The sequence below is a fragment of the Poecilia formosa genome, unplaced genomic scaffold (assembly GCF_000485575.1).
Source record: "Poecilia formosa unplaced genomic scaffold, Poecilia_formosa-5.1.2 Scaffold69, whole genome shotgun sequence".
NCBI classification, from domain to species: Eukaryota; Metazoa; Chordata; class Actinopteri; order Cyprinodontiformes; family Poeciliidae; genus Poecilia; species Poecilia formosa.
The window spans coordinates 1370061-1396482 of NW_006800008.1; the positions used below are offsets into that span (position 1 = coordinate 1370061).

General features: G+C 38.2%; 1 protein-coding gene across 1 annotated transcript in view; it reads left to right on the forward strand.

The window, feature by feature from the left end:
- The first annotated feature begins 4115 nt into the window (after positions 1-4115).
- ppfia2 (PTPRF interacting protein alpha 2) overlaps positions 4116-26422 on the forward strand; it is a 160878-nt gene continuing 138571 nt past the window's right edge. Inside the window, exons 1-3 of the mRNA XM_016673047.1 lie at positions 4116-4520; positions 7419-7514; positions 9926-10026. The gene's annotated coding sequence lies outside the window, so the exon portion shown is untranslated. The remainder of the gene's footprint in view (positions 4521-7418; positions 7515-9925; positions 10027-26422) is intronic.

The following is a 26422-nucleotide window of genomic DNA, read 5'->3' on the forward strand; positions in this document are numbered from 1 at the left end:
TGAGTTTGAAGAATAAATAAAAAGTCTTATTTGACATTTGAGAAAGTCATGTAACAAAGTCAAGACCAAAGTTGAACCTATTGGGTTACATGCAAAATGCAAATTAGTTTTTTTTTTTTTTGGTCCATGTTCCTGCACTTTTGCCATTTTCAACTCCTTGCTCTGGCAGAGCAAGATAAAACAAGACAGCATTTGTTTTTATTTAATGATATATTTTTTAAGGTACTATAAAATGAGAATTCAAAATGATTTAGTCACCTATTGTTTTGCATCTTTAGAGAATTTTTTGATGAGAAACTCTCCTAGTTCAGTCAAATCACTGTTACTCTTTCTCTCTTTGACCAGCAGATGGCGCTAAAGTCTCATCTAAGAGCTGTTGCTATGTTCAAAATTGGATATCTTTCTATCATACATATAAATATATTATGCATCTTCTGTTACTAGCTGACATATTTTGCATTGTAGCACTTATTTGGAAACAGTGAGTCAGTAAAAGCTGTAGTTCGGTGACCATGAAGTCTGGTGACATATTTGGTATCTCAGTGTGAAATCCCAGGACAGCTCTCAGTTTAGCCTCTTTTTTTTTTTACTTTGAAACAAGCAGACATCCCACAAAGGGAATGAAAATCCATCTTCACTTTGTGTTTCTTCAGATGTCTTGGCGTGTCAAGGCCAAACCAGTCTTAACCTTTGCAAAGAGCCATAAGCTCAAAACATAACAAAAAGTGAATGAAATAGTGTTCCCCATGAGGCATTCGCATGAAGATGTAAAAGAATAAAAACTAAGCTAGAGAAATATTTTAAAAAGAACAGAAACAATACCACGATAAAACTGATTTTGATAAATTTAATATATATTTTTTTTTATTTAGTGTTTTGATTCAGAATTTCCCTTCAAACAGAGTTGATTATTCTTAATGGTCTCCTCCCTCACGGTAAACAAGGAGAGGAAAGTCATACTCCACGCAGCCGTCATAGAAACATCGCCCTTGGCAACCAGCTGAGGTCTTTGCATGCGCGGTACAAGATCTGGCAGCTTGAATCCCCCATTTACAAACCTATTATCATGAAAGGCCTGTTTATGTGTGTGTGCTGCTGTCCTGGGAATTAATTAACCTTCACACACAGATGCGCACATATACCACATAAGGGTGTAATATCCACGCATAAACAAATGCATGTTTACTCAAAATACACACATCAGGTAGCGCGCAGACCAAGGTGGGAACAAGTTGGGGAAGATAAGACGGATCATTTGAATTTTAAATAGACAAGAAAACACAAAGAGTATCTAAAAGGGATTACAAATTAACTTGCAGGTTTAGTTAACACTCACTCGATTTGCTTGACGTATTTAGATGCTGCAAAGGAATCGAATAATTTACATAAAGGCTCCTATGGAGACTGGAAAGGGTCTTAAATTTGATATGGAGGCTTCATTTGGTCCAGTAGAAGGATGATGAGACTTTGTACTTAAACTTTTGTTGAGATCACTTGAAACTTCAGTCTGGAAAAGTATGGTGTCTTAACATGAAAAATGTGTGGAGACCCCATTAGCCTTTCCCAATACAGATCCTCAAAGCTCAAAGCAGTAACTCTTTATACTTTAAAAATGGATTCTTGCAGTAGATTATGATCAGTAAAAGATGTTACTGGTAGAAGATAAGGCACTCCATCTGCATCTTGAGTTTAAATATGCATTCAGATGCTGCTTTTATCTTTACTTTTTACCTTGATACGATTTTAAACTATTTACAGCTATTCGCACTCCATTATTTGCAGATTCACATTCTGTACTGAATTCTTTTGTGGAACTGAACTCCAAAATATTCATATTTTTTATCATAGAACATATCTAAAATAGTCAACTGTGTGTATTCCTTCATGTGTATTAATGCATATTAATTGTATATTTGGTGTTTGAACTACTAAAATCAAGATTCAAATGAAACTAGAGAGATTTGTTTTCACACCAATTGCTCATTAGAGTTCATTATATAATCCTAGCAAATGTATTCCATGCTAAAGTCATCCAAATTTGACTTTAGCCAGCCTATAACTGTTGATGGAACAATCTTTAGCAGCAGTCTGTTCAGTATATATCAATATTTATAATACTGAAGAATCACATCCTCACTTTTTTCTTGTTTGAAAATAAATAAGAGCTGTCAGGGTTCACAATAAATAACTTTTCAGTTGTGTTTAGATCAGATCTGACCTTAGTAACCTTTACCACTGACTCTGACCCACCTGAGAAATAAACCACACACACATATACACACACACTCCAACCCACAGAGCCGTTCAACCATGACTCGTGCAGTCAGTTCCAGCAAGATCATTACATTAGATGCAAATCCGGTGCACTACACTTGATGGATAGTGGTGGTTGATGCTACATGGATAAACCCAATCGACAGGTTACGGCAGAGTGCTCAAGCATGCAGTTTGATTGAGTGTCTTACGGCCCATTCTCAGATTACATGTCTGCTCCTGACAGGAAGACATCCATTCATAGGAATGTGGAAGAGGCCAAATGCAACTGCGATGCCATGGGGTTTTTCTCGACATGGAGGATCTCCAAGCCTTTGGGATTTGAGGTATTCAGACTATTTGAAGTGTAAATAAACAATCCTGGCTCTGCAGCTTGCTGATACAGACCCTACTGTCTGGAAGCCAAGACACAAAAAACTCCTGCTTTAAAAGAAAGCGGGCATGGAGGGGAGAGCAATGAGTCATGCCAGTCTGACTCAGGATCTCCCAGAAGACAATGTCTGCTGCTCTGAATTTTTTTCTCTCCGTTTATTTCTTACTTCTTCTAGGGCATACAGACACATTCTGGATCTATAGAGCCTTAGACATTCAATTATTTAAAAACTGTCTATCTGAAGCAAGTTTAAGGGAGACCTAATTTGAGTTAAACTATAACTCTTGTTACTTTAAAGAGAATAAAACTTTATTGAGGGTTAAAATAGTCAGTTTGTTAATACTGCTGCTAAAACTAGCAGTGATTTGATATTTTTTCTAGATATACTGTGATAAAACCTCACTAAGGCTTCAGCTGTGTAAGATCATTTTTAACAGGTCTCTGAATCTTCCCATGTGCATTACATTATACATTGTAGAAAAACATATGCAATCACCAACAATTATTGGATTGTGATTATACCAGTGATTATTTACTGCTGTGAACATAATAGAGGTTTTTGCAACATTTCTCCATGAAGCAGTATCTTTGAGTCACTGATTAAGCAACAATCTCCAGAATGTAACTGGAGTGGACTGCAATCAGTGTACATCAAACATAATGAGTACAAACAGCAATTAATCACCTTCACAATCTGCAATTATTTCCATGGAACATCCACCATCAATTATGCATTTACTTGTCTCAGTGTTTGCTCTGTTTTGAGCAACCATCAGCCTGTTTAATCAGTCAAGACACTATAGTATGACACTGACAGCTGTTGAGGATCATTCATATACTGATATATCGGTGGAGCCAACCCTAGCATTCAACAGGCGAGAGGCAGGGCACATCACAGGAACAATACAGACACCATGAGTGAGTGAAATGAGTGAGGATGCCGTGTTATAAATAATAATAATAAAAAATCATCAAAATATTTCACAATTAAAAGGATACTTTCAGCAGCCACTCTTCTCAGTGTGTGCTTTAAGGCTTCTGTCATGCCACCACACCTGCAAATATACAAAACCTTAAAAGCCTCTTCATTAAAGCGCTTTAGAACATCTACGTGTGGTCAACTTACTATAAAACACATTAAAAAAATACAGCCTTCTTTTCATTTGGACTTTTACATTTACTAGAAACTGTACTTTCTTATTTATTAATCCTGCATTTCAATGGACCATATACCTGCGCAATTTGACGTTCCAAGAATAAATTCGCTTTATGGAAACACGCCATTTTCGAAATGCTCTTGCTTTTTTGATTAAAAAAAAGTTTTTGCTCTAGGACGAAATGATGTTTCTAGCCGTATCTATTTAGCAAAACTACAACGGAAACACTTTTTTCACGTCATACAAGTCACATGATCAACAACCGGATGTTGCCTTAGCGCAAACCACGAAGAAGAAGACAACAGGAAGTAGTTGGAGGGTCTTGGCGCTGCATGCTTTTAATGACTTATCAGCGAACAAACCTATTCACGGCTGCTTTTAATCGCGTCTCCTATTTATTATAACATTTTTTTTTTTAGATTAGCGGAATATTAGCAAAGTTTTGTGCACATTTGCAATAGAAACACAGCTATTGACTGTCTGTCAGAACCCAGTCTTCTTGGTTCTGTAGCTTCCCATTTCCCCCACAGCTGCGGTCCATTAGTAATCATCTACCTGTTTTGCATTCCAGTAATTAACGTTCCCAGCCTCTCTGTTCGTTCCCTTGTCAGGCCCTGCCTCTTACTTCAAGCATCTCCAGAACTTGCCGATGTAATAATCACCCATGGTTCTGAGTTTTCTGTGGATTTGTTGCTGCTGCGCTTTAACTCACACTGGTAAGTTTTGTTTTATCAAATTAAAATCAAAATTGCCTCTCTGCAGTTTGGTCTTCATCTGACCTAAATGTCGAAACAAAACTGAGCCAAATTTATGTATTTGAGGGTATTTTTTCTTATTTGGTCTTGGGCTCCATATTAAAAAAAATAAGTAATGTAAATGTATTTTGTGAATGTTTGGCTGTCCCCAAATTACATGTTTATGTTGTTAGAAATTGACGATTCATTTGGCTTCTTTAACAACTTATTAAGAAACTGTTACGTCAAATATACAACATGAGTAAAGATGGGTCTAGTTGCACTTTACTGCTTTTACTAAATGTTGTCAGTCTTTAAAGTATTTCTCATAAGACTACTTAATTACTCTACAAGAGCATTTTAAAAGCAACTATGAACCCACAGTGACTATTTCATTGCAGCACAATAAATGGCACATTCACCAGATAATTGATTTAGTCTAAGGGAAGCAGTAATGGTAATGTATTAACCTACATTGTAATAAAATGTGGGGAGCTGCAACATAGTCATTAAAACTGGCTCAAAGCGTAAGCAGTGTGTTTAGAGAGGGAAGGTAAAGGTAAAGGTTAGGAAACCAAGAAATCCAAAGTTCATGCTTTTATTTTTTGTGAAGCTGAAATTGGTGGAAACAATCTAGTTACCCATTCTGGGGATTTACTATATATATTCTAAATTAACTGTACATGGGTTAAGGCATTATACTGGGTTCTACCCCCTTATCTATCCTGCCTTTTAACAATTAAACATGGAAGTTTAATGTTCTGCAATTTGTTGTTCTTACATTATGAACTGAACTGGGCAAGAATGTTTTTAGATTTTAAGCTCCAACTTCAAATCCTTGACGCTTTAAAGTTGAAAAAAATGTGTTATTATTGCAGTCTATGTTGTCTGTGGACGAGTCTTTTCTGTGTGAAAACCTGCAGAAAAAACATATTTTTGATTTTCATAACTATGTGCTATTATGTTTTTTTTCTCTGAATCTCATAAAAAGATTCAATTTGTCCCTCTTCCATTTCTTTTCAGTGTGTGAATGTGAACATTTTGTTGAATCTGTTTGTAAAAGGAACAAAAGTAGAATCTTTATCCTTCCAACTAAAATCAAAAATTTTAATTAAATTTTTGCTGTATTAGCTGCATGTGCCGAGTTGGACTGACTCATTTTGGATTTCTACTTGGGTCACATGTAGAAAAACTGTCTACTAGTTTAAAACAAATATTGCTGTAATCTAAATTCAGCAAAAATAATGACATGAAACTACAAGTCAAGCAGCAACTTTCTCTAGCCAGAACACAAACCATCATCTTTAGATTGAAAACCTAAAAGTTATTTTCAATAGCTGCTATTTAGCATCATTATGAGCACTCTCTCACTTGCTGTATTGATATTAGAATAAAAAGAGGATGTTGAGAACATATCGAGCTCTTCTATGAGATTCAAATGGTGTTTTATAACTGAACCTCATCAAAGTCATTGGTTGTGTATTTCTGCATCCTGTCTTCCTCAAACGCAGATCAATATTCCCAACCTCAGCCCTCCATCCTCACATCCATTCCCCTCCAGGCTTTGTATTCCTCTCATCTTGCATAGGCCAACTCATCAGTGGACAGCTTGTTGAGGAACCTGCTGGATAGGCCGAGATGGCAGGAATGCAGCTGCACCGAGAGTCTGATGGGTGATTGACTGTGGCACTTTATTACCTAAAGGGGCGTGCTCTGCTCGTCTCTGTATGCTCAATCAATGTAAATCTGTCCAGCTCGGGAATTTATGTCCCCCATGATGAAGTGCTTTTCTTCTCTGCTCTGCATTAATTTGTCAGGGCTATGATGTAGTCAGTGACACCATTTTCTCTCAAGAAGTGAGACATAAGTCATTCCAAATTACTTTGTCCAGTGTTTCTGTTGCCAATTGTTGTGCTTGGGAGGTCTAACGCTGATCTTATTATGCCTTTCAAAATCACTCGATTGATACCCACCTAACTATACACACATACTTCCCCACACACAAACACACACACGGGTGAAATTAATCTCTGTTTTATGTTGGTTCATAAATCCATCGCCATGCTGTGCCAAGTTACTCTACTCCACAAAACCCTGGCTGGCAAAAATCTGTGGAAAAAAATGCAGTTGCTAGGATACAGCATCTCCCTGCCCACCGGGTACCTGGACTGTCCATTGTAAAAATGTGAGTGTGTGTGTAGTAACTTGACAGATTTGGTTTAATTTCATGTGCTGAAACCCACCTGGTGTTCAATGTGTTAATTTAACAGCTTGTTATTTTCCTTTTAATGGTTTTCCAAAAAAGACTGTGGAACATTGAGTGGAGGGACCCAACATGGAGACACTAGAGCAAGTTCTAGTTCTGTCTAGAGTCTCCTTTAAGTGAAATGTGATCAGAAACATTTCCTTGGAAATGATCTTTGCTGACTGGTTGATGTAGAAGATGAGCAGTGCTGCTGCTGTACCTATAATCAGACTAAAGCTGAAGTTTGAGCTGTAGTAACCGGTGTGTGTTAAACATGCATCTAGATTATTCCTGCAATCAGTGGAGTATTTTCCATCAGTTTTCAAAAGAGAAGGAGTTGAGACAAATGTCTAAGTTTTTCAATTATTTATGCTTTTCATTTTAATTCTGGTCATTTTTCTACATGGAAAAAAAACATGAAACGTACAAAATTAACCATAAAATGTAGGTTGAGCAATGCTATCTAAGGATTTTGTGAACGTAAGGGCATTTATATCACTATAAATAATTTATTAGAACATGCTAGTATGAGTTGCCATACTCTTGTAGCCGTTTTGTTTTAAGAAAGTTAAGGTTGTAATTGAAGCAACAACTAAAATCGTGCATGTTTGTTTCTTTCTTTTTGTCAATAAAAGCCCGCAGAGGAACTCTACATCCTGATTGGGATTTTTCCAACCACTGGGGAAGAAACAAGATGAAACAGATTAAAGGCACAGCTGAGAGAGGATCAGGTACGACTGTACATTAAAATAAACATCAAATTTAATGATTTATGTAATAATTCAAAAATGTATGATGGCATCATCTCCTTTTTTCCCTGACATGTCCTCAAGCTACAAAAAAATCTGCCAATTAAAAATAGCCAAATACACAATAAATGTGCAGTCTGCTATTTGAAAGCACAGAAAATGCCAGATCAATATCTAATTTAATTGTGTGATGTTTTTTATTATTTTTTACCTCTGTACCAATGGAGTTAATGAAGCATCTAAATATTAGTTTAAATAATCCTTCTTCATACCATTTTTCCAATCTTTGAAAGGTGAACGTGCAGCTATGGTTGGCTTATGCTTTTAAAAGCATCATTGGTTTAAGAAATAAGGTGGATCTTTTCACCTCAGGACTCTGAATGCATCACCTATTTTGTTGACTAATCTGGCTGATGATTATCTGTGAGAACTCATAGAGCATTGTTTTTTTTTTTCTCAAATTTTAGTTGATATTTTACTATTAAAAAGAAAATTGAACAAGGTGGATGTCGCAGAAAATCAGTTTCAGGTTGATCAGATTTTTTTGTTCCTCTGTGGTGACCTTGCTCCCTTCATGTCTTCACCCCTCCTGTGGTCAACAGCAGTTTCACAGCCTCAGTTTCTGTTTGAACAGTGAGGCTGCCTGTTATTCTGTTGATGATCTCTGCAGAATGAACTGTATAAAAGTTTTCCTGCAATCAGAACAGTTTAAAGTGATCTTGCCTGAAGAAAGTGTGGGCAGAGGGAGAAGACGCATGTGGGCAGTTAATGTTGAATTCAGTAAGTGACCCCTTGAGTCATTCCTTGCCCATAAAGAACCAAGAGTAGCCTTCCTTTGCAATTTGCAGGCAATTATAATGATGTCACGCCTGAGATGAAGCAGTGATTTAATTACTTTATACTCTTGAGTTGTGGGCAAAAACTAAACAAAGCCACATGTGAATAAACTATGTACAAGATAAAGATTTGATATATATTTTGAGTGGCTTCTATATCATATTGCAGATGCGTGGACAGCATATTTACATTCTGATGTAGTTTGCAAGCTGTCATATTTGGTGAGCTCAGAAACGGACATGTTTCATTATTAAGATGAAATCAGTTTCCCTGCAGAAGAGGCATCATCACTTCTTTTTACTAACATGCTATTAATATCAGGTGATCAGTGGGATGAGAGGAATTGGTCTTTACGTCAAACGTGACGTTGTTCTTTGTTTTCCCCTCACGAACAGAGTCAAGGGAAATATATTTATTCTGGTTTAGAAGATAAACTACTTGCTGTAGTGTGAGCATTTCTCTGGTAGATCTTTTCAGCTTGAAAAAGGCTCAGCAGGAAAATAGTGAGTCAGTCAGTCCTTGAATGTTGTTTCTATATATGATGTGTAATCTAAAGGGAGGATAGTGATCTGTGAAAGGAAGGTGACACTCAAGTGTGAATGTGTGATAGACTTGGGAGGATGAGGAAGCAACATTTGTATTCATGTTTTATCCTTATTTAAGCACATTACGTCATGCTACTTGTTTCTGTGTGCTAGGAACAAGTTTACGACACTAGATTTAAGACGTTTTAGAGGAAAGCTGATTTTGTTGCTCAAGAATAACTGCACAAACTTTTTGTTATTTTAGTTATTAGGTTCAATTGGATTTCTATAAAAAGTAAATGGTGAAAAAACAAGTCAAAATTGCGTAAATGAAGATGTAAGTGAGTTGAGAGGAACTTGACTAATTGTAACATGCTGTTACACTCTTTAATATGAAAGTGTAAATGTTTCAGTTCCCCACCATAATATAATGAGATCAGCCTTGCAGACGGCTGAGATCCTTCCTCAGCAGCCTTTAACCACACAGATCAGTGACGGTCGACCATCCGTCACTGATCCGTTTCAGATCGATGGCAGTGTTGAACGCTGTCTTCCTGACCAACGTCCTGCCAGTGCTCTCATTACTGAAAATATTCACAACACATTTAAAATGTGAACAGGAATTTCATTATTTAATATTAAACCAAATGGCCTGCTTTACTTTTGTTTATATAATTTTTTTTTTAAACGAAATACAACCTCATAACATAAACAAAAATTGCTTTTTGTTTGTGATGATTTACAATAATTTGCCAGTACTTTCAGCGTCGGTTTGCCAAAAGGCAGCAACTTTGTGTGATCAGCAAAGTTATGGAGATTATAGAATAAAACGCAACAATTACTTCATCTTCAATTTCAAATCTCCTTCAATCAACTCTTCTGTTATTATGGGATGAACACATTTTGTGTCCTTGTAAAAACTGTTAAAATGCTTGTTCAACCTTATTGATAACTAAGTCATACACAGGAATGAAAAAGAGAATATATTTTAGATTGAAGATATTTTTATTTGACCTATTGATTCTCTTCCAGAGGTATCTATGAAGATATTCAGAACAGCAGCAAGTCATGAATAAACCATTGGGCAGCAAGGCATGGGAAGAAAATTGAAACGAGGACTCGGATATCTACAGGTGAGCAGAAACCTCTAGATCTTCTTCTATGGTACGCTCACAGAAGACTGAGCACAGGATAAAGACCACCATGTTTCGTTCTGGTTTCTTCAGTGGGATCAGCTGGTTGAATCGTTTCCTCTGGGACTGAATTTGTCTTTTCACTCATTCTTATGCTCTAGATGTTTTTTTTTTATTGGTGAGACTGAATTGTTCTGCTGGCAGCTTTATGCTGATAGATTGTCAGTCACATTTGTTGCAACAGCCGACCTTTGCTGCTATGCTGGTTTTAATGAGAAGGAAGTCGAGCTTTAGCTCATTTGTTTCCATATGATGAGCTGTGATCTTATCATCTTCTTGTTGGTTTGATGTGCAAAGCAACAAGAAAATAAAAAAATTTAAGACATGAATCCTTCAAACAGATGCTTATTTAGATTAGCTTAAGCATTGAAACTAAATATTTTTTTGGTAATATAGGTTGCACTTAAAACATTTTAGAACTGCTTAAAAACGTGGCATTTTTTGGGGGCTGTTTATAAATTCAATATAAAACATGTGCAGAGAGTAAGAGACCATGTCACTTTTTGCCAAATGTCCACATCTATTGTGAGCAGTTTACTAACAAGTTGCTGATAGCAGCTCACTAAACGGTTCACATTCTCATTAAAAACAGATTTTCTGATAGTCGCACTCCTAATGTAATGAATTTTGTAATTAAGTCATTACTCAGTATTTTTCCTTAGATTTTTTTTCCACTTCCTAATGCTTTCACTTGGCTTATTTCAAAGATTTATGTCTTGACCCTTCTTTGAAAACCGTTCTCAGTTGTCCCTTAGAAAAATAGAGACTCAATTTCAGAGGTTCAATTAGAAAACGCCTTTCATCAGAATGCTGCTCAGCGCGTGCAATCATGTACTGGAAATCCTGTTGAGTACATTTTGTGTTTGTTAGCAAAGCTTTCTATCAAGCTCTCTTTTGCCACCCAGTTTCAACTAGAACTACAGCCTTTACTGCACAGATGTAGCATAACACGTCTCTCCTTTCTCTATAGTTTAGCTTCCTAATGACCAGCCAAGCGTTGGTACTTGTTGTATGTTTAGACATTTTTTAGGGGGAGTTTCCAATCATCCTATAAGTATTCAGCTCTTGCAACCATGTCTCTAAATTATTAATGCTTTCTGCCTGTTTGGCCCCTCAGCAAAGCTTAGGCAGCTGGCCCAGGAAATGTAAAGAAAACCACCTTCAGGAAGAAATGATACAGCACTGCAGGATGGTAGTGGTTCTAAAATAAAAATCAATTGTATATCAGCCGAATTTGGAACGTCTTTCTGAATAAAAAATTATACATTACTCAGAAATGTACCAACTTTAGAAGGACAAAATATTTCTTCCATATCATATTTCCATTCAGAAGCAGACATTTCTTCTCCATTGGTTGTTGCCATAGCAAAGCGGGATAAGGGTCTTCCTCCTCAGTTGGTTCATAGGTGAGAACAGGTCACCTGCAGGGCTTTTGGTGGTTGATTAAAACTTGGCTTCTTTAGCCACAGTTGTCCTAATTCCTCATCTGATTGCAGGTATAACCTCAGAGTCTTTTTATGTATCAACAAGCTCAATCTGAGGCCAAAGATTACATGTTGTCTGATAAATGGTGAAACAGGAAACAGCTCCCGAAGTTAATAATTCCCTTGTTGAAGCTTCAAAAGGACATGTCCTTTAATGTGTGATTATTATAAAAGACGAGCTAGATAAGTTATTTAAAAATATACAGATTACTATGACTGAATACTAAAACGTACAGCTTTACTGCAGCTGCCAATTTCATACCTGACATACAAAAGTGTTGTGCATTTTTATTCAGCCCCATTTACTATGATTACCCTAAATAAAATCCAGCAAAACTATCTATATGCTTTTTTCTAGAAAAGCTAAAACACTTGATGATGATGATGTGCTTATAAAGTACAAAGTGACACTGAATATTTAAAATCTTGAAAGAAGTGCAGTTTGGACAGAGATACAAGCTTTGCTTTGCAAGTATCGCAGCCAGGCGGAGCAACCAGTTGCTTCTGCAGCTCAGCTCAGCGGAGTTGTTCCACTGGCAGCACATTAGCTGCTCAACTGCTCAGCGGAGAGGCATTGTGAAGCTACATTAAGAGCGAATAAATGGTCCATTTCATGAGGGAGCTCCAAAATGTGTGAAAGCAACATGTAGAGCAGGAAGACTACATGCTCCAGCTGCCCCGACTTAGTAGAAAATTGCCACACTCTACCTTTCTTTTAAACAGCCCAACTGTTAAATGGGGAAGAATGAGGGGAAGAGTAGCGATACACGGCTTTCCTTCAGTGTGTCCAGACAGATCGGGTGGGACGCTCGCACTGCGCAGGATCTGTATGTGTGACCCGAGTGCGAGTCATGCGCAGCCATCACCGCTTTGCAGCGCGGCTGCCGTGGTTGCATCGCTGCCATCTGTTTCTTTACACTTCCATTTCCAAAATAAGCAAAGCCCCTACTCTGAAGCCTTCTGTAATCCCTCCTCGTTTTACTGTATACATATTAATCAGCGGGTTGTTTCAGGGGAGAAGGGGGAACGCCAGTGAGAGACGACTGAATTTGTGGAGTGGGTGTTTCGGTGGCGGCTCGTGGAGGTGAACAGCAGCAGGTTCCAGGGATGTGTTAAGCATGAGAAAGAGAGGCTGTGTTGCCCTTTTCTGCAGCGCGCTCCCTCTACCTATAACCCAGGCTTCATTAGCAGCTGTCTGTCAGCAAGGCCGCTGGATGGTTGCCTGGCAACTGGGACCTCATTCGGCCAATCAGGACCGGATGCAACAGGACTTCTCTCCTTGACACATAAAAGAGAGAAACAGACTTGTGCTCCACTTCAACTGATTTCGCTTCAGCGCTATTCTCTTCAAGGGCAAAAAGAGACGCCGAGTCCTACAGCAGAGCAGGGGACTCGGTCGATATGAGCGAGCTGCCGGGAGAACTTTCCCCTCTGAGTTGGCTCTCGTAACCTTCAAGAAACGACCTGCCCTGTCCCAAACGGAGCACAGAAATATGTGGAGCCACCTGCTGTTCTAATCACCAAAGGAATGGGAAATGCAAGGCAAACCGGCAAGAAGAGGCTGCAGGTTGTTTGAAACCCAGGTGGAGATTCGCCGTCCAGCAGGACAACAGTCCAAAACGCACAGCGAACCACAATGTGATGGTTTAGCTCAGAGTTGTGCAAATATGAGCCAAAATCAGCAACTGAAAGTACTTAAATTTTAAAATGTATTTAGGTTAATCTTTGTTATATTTTTGTACATTTTAATGAAACAAAAGATTTTTTGTTCTATAAAGGGACATTCTAATATGTTTTTCTTAAGACATGCATTCAGTTTCCTAAATTGTTCTCAGGAAAGGGAAATATGTCGTTTGGTTTCTGATTGACATTCCGGTATTAAACACATTTAATGAAAAAGTGAGCCGAAGTCTGGTTTTTCATTAACAGATATTTGTGGTTCTGTTTACTTCAAAATTAAAATAAAAGCAAAATAACTTTAAGATGTTAAGAGATCAGACAGTCGATGCGTAAAATGATTGCAGTTTGGAGACGCCTGGTTTGGGTGAAAACATCGACAGATTTGTTCTCTTTGCTCTGACTCACTGTAGGTGTTTCTCTTGATTCTTTTTAAACTTTGCTCAAATCTTTCTCGATGCATCTATTCCCAGCGTGTTGCTCCGCTCCTTCTATGATGCATTTAGGACGTGAACAGTCGCTTTGCTGCATGAACAAATGTTCCAGTGTTCCAAGCGCTGCAGCATTAAAAATAGATTAGAGTTTGAACAGAAATGCGGTGGCATAAAAGACTGTAATTGCTCCTGGCAAACGCTACGCCGTGCCAGGAGGCCGCTGTTATCTCAAAGCTCCTTCAGTGTCTCTGCACTTCAAGCAGGAGCTGCGTCTTCTGATGCCGGGAAACACAATTCTTCTTCCTCCATCTTGTTAATCTGGCAGGAAAACAAAAGCTTGATTCCAGATGATCATCACTTCTGACGTAGCTTAGTCCTTAAAAATAGAAGGAACATCAGTAGTATAAGATGGTTGAACTTCTGAAAGCATCTAGTGCTCAGTGTTGCCTCTATTCAGTACCTCAGGATTAATGAAACATTTTCTAATCGCAATAAAAAACGTTTCTGAACAAGGTGTGATCCACATTTGACACCCTAGGAAAGAGTTTAAGTCTCTAAGTGAATTCATCCTTATTTACTGAAATTTTAAGCCTCTTTTTTCTTATAGAAAAAGTTCATTCTTTACTTTGACTATGGTAAAATTGTTTAACACTCGGCTAAACATAGTTGCCTTAAAATACTTTAATCTGCATGATTGTGGTTAAAATAACAAGGAAGTACCTCCATTAGCTCATTACATAAAAAAAGTGGAGTTTTATGTTGAATGGTATTCTAACCCGGAGCTCCAGCAAAACAACACAAGATGTGCTAGTTTAGCATTTACTTTAATTCGCGCTTGTGATGAGGATTATAATTAACCGTGAAATAAAATAAAAAGTTGCAACTAAATTCTGAATTATGTTGGCTCAATTGGGAATTTTACGCTCCAGATTCCTGAAGAGTCTTTTGAATTCCTAACCCCGTTTTCCTTGCATGACGACAATCCTGAAAAACTGTCTGGAGAAAGAAAAAAAAAAAAAAAGGAATACATCCAAACCAAATTAGATTAACAAACTAAATTATCTAGAATAATATGCTGTAATGTGAATTACAGCAGGTTTTAATTCTAGGGACAAAGAGTCTTTGAATAAGCATCACAGTACAGATCGGAGGTGGAGGAGGAACTCCAGCCACCTGTAATTCTTCTAAGTTTTGTCTTTCTGCTGCATCTCGCCATGCTGCCAAAACTCACATCGTTTATCAGTGTATCAAGCAGCGTGAGCTTGGCAGCCTGCTTTACTTTGGATTCCACACAGTCGCAGGTTTAAAAGAGTCAGAGCGATAGCGAGCCTCTGGCAGCCCTCGCACTGTAACAGACTGCTGCTGATGTTTGTTCAGGTTTCTATTTTCTGGGAGGGCCAAATAATAAGGATGGGTTTCAAACCCCTGCAGGAGCAGCGCCGGGCGGCATATAGACAGAGGTGATGGGCTGTCAAATAGTGATGTCGGCAAAGACACGAAAACAAAGGAGAACGCGTGCTATCAGATGCTGGAAATGTCAGGCTTGCGATGCACACTTGCTTTGATCGTCAGTGAAACAACCAGGAGAAGCGGAGCGGCCCGTTAAACAACACTTCCACGTGTCTGCCTGGGTGTGATGGGAGCAGCTTCCCGGCTGCCACATCCGACTGGTTGTTTAAGCTTCTTATACGGCCTTATGAAGCTCCTCTGTTTATGTAGTCACATTCACAAAGTCTGTTTAATTACGCTGTTCCCTCTCATTTTCTCATTTCTGTCCCTGTGCTTCATTCTCAGCTCCCCCAGCTGCTCTACATCAAGTTAATTAGTCACACCTGTTGTTTGTGCAGTAATTACTTCCTCCTGGTTTGTGTGTAAACCCTCCATCTTCTCTCTCTCTCTCAGGTCCTCCTTTTCCCATGCCTTTTTAAATTTATGCCTTTCATGGTTGTCTTCAGTTTGCATTGCCATTATCAAAAAGCATCTTTTTTCCCCGTTTGCTTTAAAAAATAAAAAATAAAAAAAGTCAGCCAAACGTTTTTGGCTGTGTTTTGTTAATAGCTTGAATATACTCAAACTGATAAGTATCCATTAACATGGAAGTCTTACTACAGATTATAAATGAATGGATGGATGTCTGGACCAAAATTGGGAAAGGCTCACAAATTATTTAGACTTGTAAGAATGTAAAGTTCCACAATTGGCCTGTATAGGTAATTATTACCCGCTGCCTCCTCGATAGACTGTTTTTAGTTTACTGATATTGGCATGATGAAGGGCGTGGAGTGTGGACCGTGTCTCCTATTTAAAGATCTGGTTTCATGAGTTCCACTTTATTCCTTTGATCGCTGCTGTTTGACCCGAGCTCATTTTCGCATCGTTTTCAGAGATAACAGTCAAATGAGTCGTCACACCAAACCGAGGTTTCCACCTTGGCCTGCACAGCCATCTTGGTGGAAAGAAAAGTCAATATACGTGACTCGTTTGCTTCAAGGCGTTCAGATATGAAAGCCTTTTCATATTCATCACTTGGCCACGTTACACCCATTCATATGCAGAGGCTTACACACACTCCTCTGGGGAAATTAATATGGAACGACTCAGCGATATGGGAGTGTAGTAGCAGTCAGACACATGGTGGGTCAATATAGTGGGTGGGATGCAATACGAGCGGTAATCTGCATTATAACCAGGCGAGTGTATCACATTGTGGTCATCGTAATGGCTATGAGGAATGAGCTCTGTTCATCTATGAATAATGAAATGATAATGAACAAAATGCTCTGCATTAAACTGTCACAAACAATGAAGGATGCTCCTCTGCAAAGAGGATCAAGTACAGTGCATGTTTTTACAAATACAGTATTTCTTTCCTTGAAACGTGGAGCATTTTAATGCATCGTACTGTAGTGGTTTTACTAATTTGTCAGGTAAAACACAACCCAGAGACAGAAAAACGAGGCAGAACATAAAGTCAGTGGCTCGTTTATATTAATTTAGTTTCATTTGGAGAGAAATTTGAGAGGAACCAATTGAAATTTGTCTTATCTCAAAATACAGCGGATTTTTTCCAAAAGACGGCAGAGCAGAACATGCACAAAGGATTCAGCACCACGGACAGTGACATCAAGGTCTGGACAGTCTCCAATCATTTAGAGCCTCTGACTGATCCTGCTGCTGCTGACACTTGAAGAAGTCATAAAGTTAGGATACAAACTGTTCAAGCTAAAGATTGAAGCGGCGGTGATAAAATAAATCAGAGAATTCAACCACTGGGACGAAGAATTGATTTGTAGAGATTCTCAACAAGACAGTAAGAGGGAGCTTCCTCCTTGTTTTTCTGGTGCGTTTCCTCGTTTACATCACATCTTAACAGTATATTTATCAAACATGTTTTGCATCGACAGTACATGCGTAATGTGTGGTGTGCATGTCCACCGTTTGCTGCAGTTCCTTTAAGGCACATCTGAGGTCTGAATTTTGACCTCAACTTATTTGAAAAAAATACCTCAAGCTCAAATTGCTGCTCAAACATTTCCATCTCTTGCCACAGATTCTCAAACGGATTTGTGTCTTTGATGTAAAACATTCCACTGCAGGTTCTGATGGAAGGTGAACTCAGTTTTTGTCGCAATTCATATTTTTTGGGGCTACTTTCTGTTCTGTCGCACATAAAACATGTAATAATAACACTGAAGTTCTTTGGTTGCAATGCGACAAACAGTGAAAATGTCCTAGGGACACGAGTGCACTTGTGAGGCATTATTGTATCTGCGTTGAACTCGACATCAGATTCTCACCTTACCATTCACACCAGGAAATTATAAGGAGAAAAACCGGGCTTTGTGTCAATATTTGAGAAGAAGAAATATCTCCACATCAGTTCTAGCCTAAGAATCTTGACAAAGATGCAGTCGTAATGAAATTCTATTTATTTGGATGTGTGGGAGGGTGTGCTGTTTGGCCTTTTGCTCGCTCCGTCTTCATTGGAAATTTCAGCTGACAGCCAAGCAGAAATAGACATATCAAAGCACATCGTTCATCAGAAGAATCTGAAGCCGAGTATTAAAGAGAAGCCAGACAGAAAGATCACACACACTGGTGTTGTGCTATCAGTTACCGTACTGTATGAGTGAATGTAGCGTTTATGCTCTGCTCTCCGTAAATCTCTGCTATGCGGATCAACACAATACGGATCTCTGTGACATTCAAAACCACTTGAAGATCTTTAATAATTGATGAGCTGAAAAGTGGATTATTATTTTTTTTCAGCTCTGAAACGGTCACAAGGCAGCGTGCTCCCAGGGGTCACGATTATGCAGATTCACTATCACCATTTCTATTTTTAGAGAATAAAAATCTAAATTAAAATATCACATTTACATATATATATATATATATATATATATATATATATATATATATATAATGCATTCTCTCAATCATGTTGTTCACGGTATTTCATGAAGTCGATTCTTAAAAGGTTTGTTTGTACTTTGCATACAAACTGAGTCATATTTTTAGTCATCAAACCTTGGGGGAAGAAATCGGCTCTTAATGCCAAGACTGAGTATAGACTCATCAGTCGGTGACATTTCAGCGTTTTATTGCCCGCAGGCCAGAACCAGAGGAGTGACTCAGATTTGCTGTCTAGGTTTTTATCTTTAGACTTTGCAATAATTCGCTCTGGCAGTATACACACAAACAGATGGTTGGAAATTAAGAGATGGATATTGTTTCTTTTAGTGGTGTTTGCCTGTTTTGAATGTGTGAGATCTGCTGCTGTTGTATTCCAGAGGAGGTTATTTGAATCAAATTATCACAACACCTCTTAGATTTTAATGCAAAGAACAGAAGGAAGCATTTACAGGAAAAGAAAGCACATAACCTGCAGCTGAATAGCATAACAGATTAAATGAACAAGAACAAATATTTTATTTGATGGCACTGCAGTCAAATGTGGCCAGTATTGTCACAGGCTGTTGAAAACACACCATTCTGACTGTAAAGCATAAATAAAAGGTGAATATCAAGACAACACTGCTAAACATTTCATCAGAACTACAAGAGTCTGGTTTAGATTAAATCATAATTCAGCTCAAAGACTCACAGCCGTAATGGTTCTACAGAATACCGTTACAAATGCACACCACATTTTTTATGTTTTCAGGTAGAAAATAAATCAAAACATGTTCTTTTAAAAAAAATAATTACATAAGAAAAGATATTCTTTTTTTTTGTAAATACACTTTCAGAAGCATCTAAATATTACGTTTATATCTAAGAAAAAGAATTGAGTCCGATTTTAGGAGTATATAGAAAAAAATACTACAAATATCAGCTAATTAATAACAGTTGTAGATATGATGTAAATGAGCAAAAATAAATAAATGAAAATCACTCGATGAATGTGACTGAATTCATATGAAGTATTTGGAAACGTGCCGGAGACCATCACGCAGCAGAAGAAGGTAAATAAAACCTCAGGTGTTTTTTGGGGGGTGGGAAGTAAGCCAGCTTCTAAATTTGTATTCATGGGTGTCCTGTAAAAAAGTTACCTTTTAAAAAGTAAAAAAATCTTAAATGTTTTGTTTGAAACAATGTTATATAGGAACTTATTATTATTATTATTACTTTTGGTCTGTTTGGAGTGAAGGAAGAATAGCTCAGCTGCAACTTTAAGATCCGCTCTCTCCCCCTCCGTCAGCTCCATAATGGTCTTTTCCAGCTCCGCTTATCGCAGCAGAATTCGCAACGTGCCATAATTTCCTCACCGGTGTGTGTACGTGTGTGCGCGCGCGCGTTTGACCCCGGAAATTGGATGTCATCGCGCGACGCGGCTAATTTTAGATGATTATTGCTTCTCCTTTGGTGTTTCTCTGTATGGACAATGCCAGCAGCGGCGGGGACCAGCCGCACCTCCTCTTCTTCCACCGGATCCGCGGCGCCGCTGCCGCCGCTGCTGCCGCCGCTGCCTGCTCCCTCTGAGGAAGCCTCCTAGGATTGTCCGCTTCACGCTGTAGCTCGTAGGGACTGCAGTTGTGACTGATCCGCCGCCTGAGCCTCCGCTGATAGTAAAGGGATAAAATGTGAGTATGCACACTGTTGCAGCCGGTGTTGTGCTGACCTACATTGCCCCTGTTCTTGCAAGCTCAAGGTGATTTTCTGGTGCCCTTCTTGCTTCGCGAACTCTGGAGCCTGGCTCCGCTGGAGGTGTGGGATGCTCTAGAAGCAATCATTTTCATATCTGCGGTTAAAGGCATTGCAAGACACTGCAGGGGGGAAAAAAAAATAGAGCCGGCGGCTGTCACACAGTAGAGAGACAGCGGAGAGAGTTAAAGGTGGGCGGGATGCAGACTGAGAGGCTGGCATGATGTAATGCGCTTGAGACAATGGCCAAGGATTCTCCCCAATTATCATTTCAGAGAGCGAGGAGGAGCTGTTGCAGCGGTGTAAAGATGTGATCAGCGCCGCAGTCAGGCCTGTGTGTGTGTGTGTGTGTGTGTGTGTGTGTGTGTGTGTGTGTGTTTGCGCGGCTAATGACAGCATGATGAGGAGGTGTCATGTGAGGAACAGCTGCCCCTCCTTTAAACCACATTATTACCGGCTATTATGGTGATTCAAAGCCAGAGAGAGCGCGGCGGAGTGGAGCCTCTGCATTCAGCCACCTGTTTCTTGGTGGCCACGTTTGACTAAACGAATGCAGAAATGGAAGAACGCACACCTGCAGGTGTTGGCATCTCGTTAGAAGGTTAATGGCAAATCTGCTCTTTGCTATTATTATTTTTTGCAAGCGCACAAGATGGGATTTGTGGCAGCGTGGACGTTCTGTGTAAATGGCTCATAGAGGCTTTATGTGAAGTCAGGATGCCTCATTTAACAGCCACTCCTGTTGCAATCTAAACTGCCTAATTTGTCTGATGCGCAGAAAATGTTTATTGTCTTGAAGTAGAGAAGTGGCTACCTGTGGCTTTTATGACCTTTCTATACGTTTTAGTGACTACTGCTCAGACTGGTTGGAAAAGCTTTTGATTGGTTCAGTTTTGTTGGAATAAGTTCAAGCTTGACCTCGCTGGCCGTTTACGTTCACCTTATTCAGTCTCCATCGATTCACGCTTTGCATGACCTTGCTTAAGGGTTGAGATTGTGGCCAGCATTAAAGGCTAAACATGCATCCTTTCATGTGCATGTAGACTTACTTACAGATGAGCACACAATCAGTGAACATGCAGCCCTCATCATCCCCACAGATGCTCACCTGCAGGTAGATTTGAAGGTGCACTCAGAGGTAGAGCTGCAACAATTCAGCTTTTCCAGGCTGATAACCGTTTTCCTTTTGATTTGCTTTTTGTCTTTTTAGATTTGTTCAACATAACATACGAGAAAAAAGACAATAATCACATTAATTCATCAAAGTGTGCATGTAAGCTTTATCTAAATTTAAATACATAAGAAAATAGAATTAAGGACAGGCTGTTGGTTTATGTGTTTACAGTTAAAAAAATAAATAGAATTTTCAGTTTAGATGCATTTAATAAATAGAGGGGAAAAAATATTTTCCAACGATTGACCTGCACCAGTCAGAACCGATCAATGGAAAATGATCAGATTTTGATCTCTGGGTTCTATTAAAAAAAAGGGTCACACATGATGTTACTCCTTTCCTTTTCCTGCCTCCTTCAGCAGCAGGTGTAAATTCACACCCATCCTTTTCAACTCATCTGTCATTCACATCTCACAGCTCCACTCAGAAAACTGCTGACCACAACATGAAACACAGATTTAAGTAAATATACATAGTAAAAGTCTGCTGAATGTAGTAAAGATTAAAAAAAAATCCTTTTGGCTTTTGAGAACTGATAAGTTGTTGTTGATTCTTAGATTTTCAATTCAGTCAACAGCTATTTATTTTGTTGCTTTTATGTTTTAAAGATAGTAGTGGGTCAAGTTAAATCATGATGACATGTATGTGCAGCTTCAGGCCAGATGAAAGTTCATATTTCCTTAGTAAATACAAATATATGTATATTTGGATACTCTTTCTGTATTTTTTGCCTTTGTGGTGTGCTTTTCCTTTTGGTGCTTCTACATCTTCTGTGCTTTTTTTTTTTTTGCTGACCCTGTAAGTTTTAAATGAAACGTGCCGAGCATCAAAATATAAATAAATGTCAAACATAGCAGTTTGACTGTATGGTTTTATGATTACATTACATTACATTTCTTACTAGTTCATAAAAAAACACTCTCTCTGCAAAAGCATTTCTGGTTCCATTATGAAACATATATAAAACATATAGCATGAAGGCAAAGTTCATCATCAGACATGCATTTTTTTTTTAAACTACAGTAACTTTATTTTTAATCTGTTGCCAGTGAAATGCAGCGTAAAATAGTGAAGAATTCAACATGTAGAGGATATTTGTTTGTTCCTAGTGGGACATGTTCAAGCAGTTCCCCCTGGGGTACTTTAAGGCTCAAATTACCCCTCCAGACATAATGTGGAAATCTCTTTAGATCCCCTCTTAAATGGCGAACATTCAAAAGAAACCTCTAACTGTCCTGTTGTCCTCCACCTAAGAGCAACAATCAATCCATTCAGGAACAGAATGTCATGTTTCTATGTTGGGAATCTAAAAAAAATGTTCCCAGGAGCTTTCTGAAAAATGGATGCCCTATTTTGCTTATTTATATCTTATCTTTCCAGTACATTTATCCTTATGTATACACAAGTGATTGAGAAATCTTTAATCTTTTTCTTTCTGATGCTTCTTGAACCACAACAACCAAAAAAAGATGTATACAAGGTGCAAAAAACAAAGAAAAACAAAAAATAAACACTAACAGAATCTTACTTGAGGTTGCGTTTTTACTCGAGAAAATTCATAAATCATTCATTGTCCTTTGAGGTTCCTTTTTTTAGTTTTGGGGGGAAAAAATGGCTTCCTGGCCTCAAACTGACCTCATGTTAAACCTATCAGAGAGAAATTATTTCTCTGTGTTATGTTCTTGCAGAGGGAGATTAAGTTGAAACCATCTGATTCTTAGATCAGGTTTAATGATTCTGCGGAAGTGATTCCTAATTCCCACTAGTGTATCAATCGTTCCTATTGCAAAACTATAAGACAGCATTATACAAAAAAAAAATCAAATTTATAATGTGAATCTTTGCACATTATAAACACAATTGGGTTTTACTTGGATGTTATCATTTAAGACCAAACAATATTGTAATAGAAGGCAAAGAAATTTAAATTTTCTTTTTTTAAAAGTGGAAGCATTTTTCACAAAAAGCGTGGCATGCATTTGTATTCAACCTGTTACACTCTGACACTATCTAATTACAATAAAATGTAATTCAATGTAGCCATTGGTGTTCATAAGAAGATGTGAGCACAAAAGACACCAAGAAATGGTGTTTGGAGAGTGAAAAAACATGCAAATTTTTCACTCTGTCCACATTTTGGTTCACTATTTTGTCTCTTTGGAAAACCAGAATCACAAAAATACAAAGATGCGTTTATGTTTCATGGGAGAACATGGCATATTATCAGAACGCCTCCGGCATGTGGCGGCTGCCCCTTAAATAAGCGCAAATGTCAGCCTGTAATCGTTCATTTGACAGTATTGCGTTGCAGACATGAGCTTTTTCTTTGCTGAATCGCTGAAGTGTGCTCCAACAGGAGTTCTAAAACAAAATACACCTGAATAGTGTGGTTTTTTTTTGGTTTTTTTTTCTTGGCAGGCATGTCGGCCTTGTTGTCAGAGGCGCAGGATGCCATATGAATGAGATCTCGCAGCACCATGAGTTGTACCATCCAATCTGGCCAGTTTCATTCACAAAAAATCTGCACGAGTCTTCTCCCACCTGTCAGCCTGACATGGATGCCAGGCTAGGAAGGAAAGACGAGCAGCAATTTTCTCATTACTCTTTGAGCTCACAAATGAAATCAATGGATGCACTTTGTGCTTGACTGTTTGCCAAGAAAATTGGGCATTATTTAAAAGTGGAATTTCCCCGTAGTCTCTCCCCTTAACGCAGGGCTTGTAATCAGCTTGTGCTGATGCAAGTTGAGCGCATTAATATCCAACAATTTCTCATCCTGTTGCAAGGATATTAGCATTAATAATTGAATCATAAGATTTTTGCAAATGTTTCTAAAGCTAGACTACAAATTTATAACAATTTGTCCTATAACTGGCATTTGGGTATATTTTCTGTAATTCTCCTAAAATTTTAAATGACCATCCCCTTACTTAACCAATCTAATTAATTATGCCACTCTTGGTAATAAGAACCCCTTAAGCACACTTGATTTATATTAGTCTTTCCAAAGTCAGCTCAACAAGCATGCAGCAGTGCAGCTTATCTCCAAAGCCACAGAGTCCTATGTTCTGTTCTGCACATCCTCGCATGCTAGCGCATCTTTTGATGTTTTCCAGGTGGTGAATTGTGCTGAATTTGCCTCAGTTGGCTATAGAAAGCTCAAGAATATACAGCTGTTTTGTTGTTTTTTTTTCGCACTACTTCTTATCTGCTCATACAATTGCCACATAAATGAGATGAACTGAAGTCATTTTGGGAAATTAAGCACATCACGCTGATTTGATCCTGCTATTATTTTCCAAATTTACATCTGTTTTTCAGTTTTTCACCGGCTGCTTTAGTTTTATTTTGGGAAAAAAAGTATCTCGGCTCAGTTTTTCAGAACATCTCTGGAAGACGTTACTGCCTTGTAACTGCCGTCCTACTCTGAGCTGTTTGAAACGGCAACATTTCAGGTTATCAAGCAGCACTTTTCACAAGTGAAATCCACTTTTACAATCACATCCGCAAGAAAGAGCCTCAGTTTCAAAAGTGTATCTTTAAAACCATTTGCTGTACAAGAATTTTAGGACATGAATTTGCAAAACCATGCATTGTGTGCTGCTTTTGTTCGTAATGCAATATCTGAGCAAGGAAAGGGAACAATTTAGCTGTCATTCTCAGCATGCTTCCGTTAATCATCATCTTAGTTTCTCGGCCTACTCTCCTGAATCCATGTTTTAACCAGGCAGCTTTAAGTTTCTAAATGAAAACGTCTCAGAAGCACATAAGCCTCTTTTGTTTTTCTGCAGCAAAGCACAACTTATAAAAGCCAGAAGTAGGGCTGCAGCATATTGGAAAAACATATGACTAGATATAATTGTGAAATAATGCAAAGATGACGTAGATTGAAGTTCTCGTGTACTTCCAGCTCTGTCTGTGACCTTTAGCATGCAGGGAGCTGTGATCTGTGCCAGGTGTGGGAAAGAGAGAATCCATCCAACAAGATGAATATCTTAACATGCAAAATGTATTTATGACACTTGGAATGTAATAGCCAAAATATATTAAGTTTCCAAACAGCTGTTGTGCTAATAATATTATGCATACTGATATTTCAATGACAACATATTCAGAATATTTTATGCAGCCCTGGTGTAAAATGAAGATACACATATCAGAGACGTGGCCAATTTCCAATCAAATATTACACCATCATAGTGAATAAGAAAAACAGTTTAAAGTTACATTAGATTTGGATCAGAATCACATTGTCAGTGCTTGCACGGGATTTTATTTAGGGGCATCAGAAAGAAGTGGGTTGATTACATACGCATGCTGTGCTCTCCACATTTATACCTGCAATTAATGTAGACAACCGTGGCACCACCTCACATGGATGGCATTGAAATTTGTAGCTGCAACATGACCAAGTGGAAAAAGTCCAAAAATAGAAAACGGAACATTGGCTTAATGTACGATTTTAAAATGTTAACTACTAGTTCCACATCAGCTGAATCAAAGTGTGCTTAGTAGTTAACTTTTATCTGGTGTCAGATTTCTGAGTTTTATAAGGCTGCAAGGCAAGAAAGTTTCTCTGGATCTGCCGCTCTGGTCGGGGAGGGGAACTCTCCTACGCCTTTGAATAATTCACTGATTGGCATATGGCATGGAGTGAAAATCCCAATGATTTTGCATGTTTATGCATTTGCAGTTCTTTTTCCACCTTCAGCTCTTCTGATCCGTTGAACATGACAAAATCACACAAGTTTCTTGCTTGTCATGTATCTGTAGGTGTGGCTAAATTAGAATATCATTGAAATGTTAACGTATTTCAATAATTCAATTCAAAACGTAAAACCCCTTTAGGTACGTTAATTATGGCTGGTAAATAAACAAAAATCAGGGAAGACGGCTGATTTAATATTTATCCAGAATCTAACTCTGCAAGGTCTAGAAAAGGTATTCCCTAAATTAGGTGACTGTTCACCCAGGGCTGTCTTAAAGTATTTCACTGTAAAGTTAAGTGGAAGGAAAAACACAGTACAAAACGATCTATGGAGAAGAGACTTTTTATTGGGCTTAGGAAATTTTATTAGAAACTTAGTTTCTTAGAAAATAAGTATTTATTTCTGTGTATAGTTAATGTAATATGAGCTTCTCTATTGAGTTGAATTGGTGAAATAATTGTTTTTTTTAATTTTCTGGTTTATTGAATTCACCTGCATGTTCTTAATATACAATATCTTAGCAGAACCATTCAGTAAATGAATCAAATGTTCTTACAAAATGGCAATTTTTTGTGGAGGTTGTTCCTGAATCTTTGATTTAGCTAAATAAACTAACAAATGTATATAATAAAATCATGAGGATTCACTGCACTGAAAGGTTAGGAGAGACTGAGATCTGAACAAAAGGGGTGAAAAAAGGAACCTTATGAG